Source organism: Amblyomma maculatum, chromosome 2 (genome assembly GCF_055883805.1).
Source record: "Amblyomma maculatum isolate TAMU_Amacu chromosome 2, ASM5588380v1, whole genome shotgun sequence".
In the NCBI taxonomy this organism is placed as follows: Eukaryota; Metazoa; Arthropoda; class Arachnida; order Ixodida; family Ixodidae; genus Amblyomma; species Amblyomma maculatum.
This window is the reverse complement of record NC_139345.1, coordinates 40,763,947-40,770,563: the sequence shown is the minus strand read 5'-3', so window position 1 is coordinate 40,770,563 and position 6,617 is coordinate 40,763,947.

Here is a 6,617-nt window from a genome sequence, read left to right as displayed (position 1 = left end):
CCAAACGAAGGTTAGCTGATTGGTGGCTGAAAGGAAGGCAAGAATAGGTCCACACTATATATTACTATTCACGGCTAGGCGGCCTGTGGCGCCGCCGCCCGATTCAAAGGGTTCAGCCTTATCCATCCATCCATCCATCCATCCATGGTGTGTCGTCACCACACATTCCTCTACACGCGCGCGCGGCCGCCGGACCCACAGTTACTCCCCATACATCTTTGGCGAAGGCAGGGTATAAAGAGGATGAGGGGCGTATTACGTCGTAACGAGATCTGATAAAGGCTGGATATCCCTTCGTACTTCGTTCCAGACCTGCCGTGGCTCGCTCGCGTCGCATTTTCACAGCAACTGTGAAGCCAGCCGTTGCCAAGTCACCGAAGCGGTGAATGAGACAATGAGACATTGGCATGCAGCAGGACCTTCCCTCGCCTCTTTTTTTACTCCTGACGCGCCATGTGGTCGCAAGACCTCTCTGGCACCAGATCTGGCACCAGATTTCTTCTCTTTCATATCAAAATTTTGACGCAACTATTCTTCGTTCCGGTTGGTAGCATACCACTTCGCTGCCTTATTGGCTAGACGCGTTAGCGGTAGGGATTCGAACCGACATATGTGCTTCCAATTGCATGCCCTGATCACCAACTACAGCCCATGACATAGCACAGCGGTAGCTTTCAGCGGAGGAGTGGAATGGGTACCGTCAGAGGAAGGGGAAGAGTGGAGAAGGCACTTTCAGAGAAGCAGGAAGAGTACAGAGAACACGTATTCGGTCGCGTGGTGGCGCGCACCGCACAAAGAGGTGGGGGAATACGGCCAACTTTTACCTTATACGCGTAGGCGGTAAACAAGAGTTTTAGAATATGTTTGTTGGGGTAGGCGGTCACTTCCTGGCATGTATCCCCTACTTCTTCCCGCGTCGAGGACCCCCCGCCTCTACCTGTCGACAAGTCAATCAACCCAGTGAGTCTCAGAAACCTCACTCTTTGTGTACGCGCCCTAGACGACTTTAATTTCGATTTTAATTTTAATTTCGTGTTGCTGTGCTGTGCGCACTCGGACTGTCGTTGCATGCTTCCCGCATACGCTCTCTGCAATTATCTTGCGACTGATCCGATTGTTAGTGCAGTCCACGAACACGCATTGTTGTCCCGATGACATTACCACTAAAAGGGGGTGCTATTAAATGTATTTAAGTCTCTCAAACGACAATATATTGAGGTGCAAGGCCGCTCTGCTATGCATGAAGCGTGCAAATGCACAAACCACTCGGTACTGGCAACCATGGGACGGCGCAATGAATCTGGTTAGAGAGTATTTTCCTCCTCTCCTGCTTGCTCTCGGCCGGAAGTCGACGGGGCTGTGCACGACGACAGATGGCCTTGCCGAAACTCGAGATTAGGAACGCGCTGACATTTTGCGTGCGAAAGTAAAAACTTCTTGGTCATAGGATTGACGGACTGGCCCTATATGATCAACGGTATGCACCGTGGCAACTTTATCACGCCTCTCCGTGCTTTGAGGGCGTATTTCATGATGCTGAAACGTAAATCTTCTTTGTCTGCCTGACCCGTGCTCACGTCGGCAAGACGTTGCAGTTCCGGCTAATGCAATATCCCCCGTTTACTTATAGGAGCGAATTTATGGGCAACATACAGAGGAGGCAGCTAAGGAGTCAGGGCGTTCACATGTAGAGCGCCCTTTCTGAATTTTATGCGGGCAAAAGAGTGCCAAACGTAATCCTTCAATAAAAAATAACTAGTCAGGAGGAAGACGGGGCCGTTGCCTGCCTTTTACCCTTTATGACGAATTATAAAGTTAGCCACCAAATGTTCCAAAGCTGTAAAGAGAAAGGAGTTGCATGCACTGAAAATGGAGCTATGTTTGGAGACGTAAGAAAAAAGATGCCTGAATGCCGGTTATTTTGGGGAAAGAAACTGCGCTGGGGGGGGGGGGGGGGGGGGTCGAAATATTTTTTTATTTTTAGATCTTTGAGACTAATCTACACCGCTCTTCACTTACAAACGGAGATCACAGAGCTTTCTTCTGCCATGGTTTAGTGTCATGAGTTTGAATCGAGTGCAGGGAAAATTTAGAAACCCCATTTCCTCTCGTTGCTGGCGAAAAAAGAAAAAAAAAAAACATTGTATGACCACAAAGGGCCATAGATTAAATTTTTACTGAGCTCATAAAATTCATGAGCTGTCGTGTCATTTCAAATTCGTGTATGTCATTTCATTTACAGATGTCTTCCTCGCAAAGTGGACGGTGGTTCAGTGTTGGGTAGCAACACACAGTAAACAGGGATGAGGCGTTGTTCTGGATAAATTATGAAGGACACATTAAAACGGTTTTCATAGGCAATCAATCTATGTGGCCCCTACAACATCGTCAGATCAGAGAGCACAGCTGGCGTGTCCCAGTGGGACCAGTAGCCAGAGCTAAGCTTAAATGCCGGACATTGTCCTCTTTATTAGAACTATGCTTATATTTTAGAATCCCTGATATTTTCGGCTCAAGGGGGGAGTAACGCCAACTTTAGTCATCGAAACGCGCCGTTAGTCCTTTAGTTCGAGTTCGCCATGCCTCTTGTCAGGAAGGCGTACCGTGCTCAAACTGAAAGGACTAACTGTCGAGAAACTAACGGAGTAACGAACCACCTGTACAGTGGCGCGTAAAAATCTCGCGGAAAAATACCTGTACTTCAATATTGCTCGTTTTTAAATCTTACGCTGTAATTGAATGACAATGAGAGCAAAGCCGCTGTCGGCGCTGTAACGGATAGAATTTCTGTATGCGAAAAAGCTTGGTGAAATCAGAGCGATCAGAGGCTGAGAAAGTGCATGAACATGTACTACGCGCTTCATCGCGCGTCGAGTGTGAGTTGTAATTCAGCGTTGAGTACAAGTAATTGCGTTTTGCCCTTGTTTATTTATTTATGAGTTTATGGGATGCAATGCGAGCATCGGCGGCACTTCTTTAAAGATGCGGTGATATTGGCCAACAGTATAATCCCTCTACCACCGTTGCTCGGTAGTGATGAAAACTAGGCGAGACAATTTGGCGCCTGTCTTTGTTTTTAACTGGCGTAACATGCAGTTGCCAGCTGCTGCAGACAAAATAACTTGATGCACAAAAACGGAGGGAAACATTAATTCATGACTGAGAACTACCCTCTCAAAATTGCCCGTGTAGCACCTCTATTTTGCGTAAAACAGGATCTAGACCGCCGTTTAAAGTTGCGGAGTTTATCACAGCTTGTTGCACGTACATACTACAACACAGTCACCATAATTTGCTCGAAACAGCGTTTGAGAAAAGCACTAGCAGTAAACCAAAATAATTCTTATGCTTTGTATATGAGGATCTTTTTTACCATTCTTGTTTGTCTGGTGTGGCATAGTAGTATACACGATCGATTCCAAGAACAAAAGTCGTGACTTCAAGTCCTGGTGACTGTTTTCGAAGGTGTTTATTTGCTTCTCATTTACCGTCTTATGTGCAACCAGTGCTGGGAGAAACTGCAGCACTAAACTGCCACGGAAATAACGCTGTTTTCTTTTTTTTTTCGGAATCTGGATCCTGCGGTGACTAACTGTTGCGCTCCTCTTCTGGGGGACGAACAGTTAAACATAGTCCTTTTAGTCCTTGAAACGAAGGTCGCTTTTCAAAAAGGGCTAATCTGAATACCCCTTTCCGAATTTTTTTTTTGTTAGATTGCAATGCGTCACCAGTCTTCAGCGTGCGTTTCGCTCAAAGATGCGGCTTTTTTAAGCGGCTCGTAACAGGACAACGCCCATTTGTCCAAACAACTGTTGGGTCATGTCTTCCGTACGTGCACCGCTCAAGACACCACATCCGAGGCTACAAATTTCAATCTCCATCTTCAGCATAACAATAATGGTTGTTTGAGTCGTGTGCTGCAGCCTCTAGCCATCGGTCTAATAACCGATCATACTTTTGACCACCGTCGAATCGTGACGAACTGAATTAATTGCGAATGACGTTCAAACGACCATTAACTACAGCTACACTTTTCGGGTCAATCGAGCAGACGGCGAAGCGAGCAGCTCTTCGTTCGCTGTACCGAGTCGTACTGAAAACCAGCTCGTAGAAACTTTGTGCACGGAGTCATGGCTCGCGATTTCCCCAAATGCCTCTTTTTTTTTTTTTTTTCTCTGCTGCCTAGCTGTTCTAGACAGACAAAACTTTGCGGCTTTCTTTGGCACAGAGGCGCGCAGCGTCGCCTAATTCCTTAAGCGCGGGACCCAGACAGTTCTCCCCTTTCCGGAAGATAACCAGGGCCGATGGGTGCAGTCAATGGGTACTCATTTAGCCACACTGCACCAAGATGCTGCAGGATAGGCTTCCCGCGCTACTCCAAACACAGACAGACGCGGGCGCACACGTGTTCTCCCGCTCTGTTGCAATGTTGAAATAAAAGGCCAACGTGGAGGCCAGCGGAGACAGCTGCTAGTAAGAAGGATTCGCTCTGCGTTCACGTTGCCCTTCTATTGTCGACAGCCGATATAGGTTTAACGAACAATGCCCGACCTCAGCCCTGACACATCGCTTGTTCATTGCTCATCTTAGCAGTTGCGTAGTTTGTTTATTCCCATCGTCAGCAGCGGTTGGTTGTCACACTTGCTCTGTGAACACCTGAACCGCGCCGTAAGGGAAGGGAGGAAGGTGGGAGTGAAAGTGGAAAGAGAGAAAGGGGAGCCGTAGTGGAGGGCTACGGAGTAATTTCGACCATCTGGAGATCTTTAACGTGCGCTGACATCGCACAGCACACGGACGCCACTTCGTTTCGCTTCCATCGAAACGCAGCCGCCGAGGTCGGGTTCGAACCCGGGTACTCCGGCACAGTAGTCGGGCGTCTTACCACTGCGCCACCCCGGCGGGGCTCGTCGGCAGCGGAAAAAGTCAATTTTTCTTATGTATACAACCCGACGGTCTTGCGTTGTCTTTCTGGGTTGTGAACGAAACAAAGCAGCGTTAAAACACAGTTGGCAGGTGTCCACAGAAACAAGTGTGACGATACTGCGCCTTTCCCTTCCTCTGAACCAATTAAAGAAAAAAAAGAAATCTCCGCCGCGGTGGTTACGGCGTTCGACGTTTGTGCTCAGGAATGAGGGATGAATTCCCGGCCGCGGCGGCCGCTTTTTGACGGAGGCGAAAATCAAGGCGCCTGTGTGCCATGCGATATCAGTGTGCATTAAGAACTCGAGGTGGCCACCTCTCTCAAGGTCTGAGTGGTGGAAAGGGTAGAGTACTCCCCTGATGGGGCTGGGACAGGTGGGTCACCGCCGCTTGCGGCGGGGGCTAGCCTGTCACAGAATTTTTATCTGTTGTAGGCCGTCACTGTACCCGCCACCGTTTCGGTGGTGGACGACGGCTGTTGTTGCGGAGCGCGTCTTTCTCTCCCTCTTCCTTTTCTCTCTTCTCTATTTTCTCTTCTGTTTGCCCCGCCGGGGTGGTGCAGTGGTAAGACGCCCGACTACTGTGCCGGAGTACCCGGGTTCGAACCCGACCTCGGCGGATGCGTTTCGATGGAGGCGAAACGAAGAGGCGTCCGTGTGCTGTGCGATGTCAGCGCAGGTTAAAGATCCCCAGGTGGTCGAAATTACTCCGTAGCCCTCCACTACAGCTCCTCTTTCTCTCTTTTTACTTTCACTCCCACCTTCCTCCCTTCCCTTACGGCGCGGTTGCGGTGTCCACAGAAAACAAGTTTGACAGTTACCGCGCCTTTCCCTTCCTATAAATAAATCTGTTAAATCTCTTCTGTCTGCACGAGGCAGAGGAGGTGGTTGTCGCTTTTATCATCGAGGCATACGCGCCACCATCATCCAAACTCGCTGACGCCGTATTTCGCACGAACTGATTTATTCAAGTTTTCATTTTTTCCTCGCACAGTAACCGACTGGAATGATTTATTATTGCTTTCTCCACACTTTGATGTTTATTAACTTTGTTATTATTGTTTTGTTGCCATGTTACCACCCTGCTTGGACCTGTACAAGGTTCGCAGTATTGAAAGAAAGAAAGAAAGAAAGAAAGAAAGAAAGAAAGAAAGAAAGAAAGAAAGAAAGAAAGAAAGAAAGAAAGAAAGAAAAAAGAAAGAAAGAAAGAAAGAAAGAAAGAAAGAAAGAAAGAAAGAAAGAAAGAAAGAAAGAAAGAAAGAAAGAAAGAAAGAAAGAAAGAAAGAAAGAAAGAAAGGGGGAATGAAGAAAGAAATAAAACTCCCGCAACGTTCGCCGTTGCCTTACAGCGCAATCGAAGCGCCCATCTAGAAGTGACCGTTACTAAGCCTTTCAGTTCATCAAAGCCCTTCTCTGCAGCAAGGATGGTTAAATTTCTTTTTTAATGGGAAGGGGGGGGGGGGGGGGCACTTAAGCCCTGCCTTCAAGGGCATGCGATGCGGCAGCGTTATACAGTGGCTTCAGTTCGCAACTGGCTTAGTTATTAATACCTCAATCAGTATGTGCCTCTGCTGTCAGATGCTACTAACTATTATATAGTCGTAAACTACCACATTGCCTGTGAGAAATAAGCGAAAGAAATAAAAAAAAAAAACAAACTATAAACAAGCGCACAAGTAAAAGTGTTGAATTTTTCTT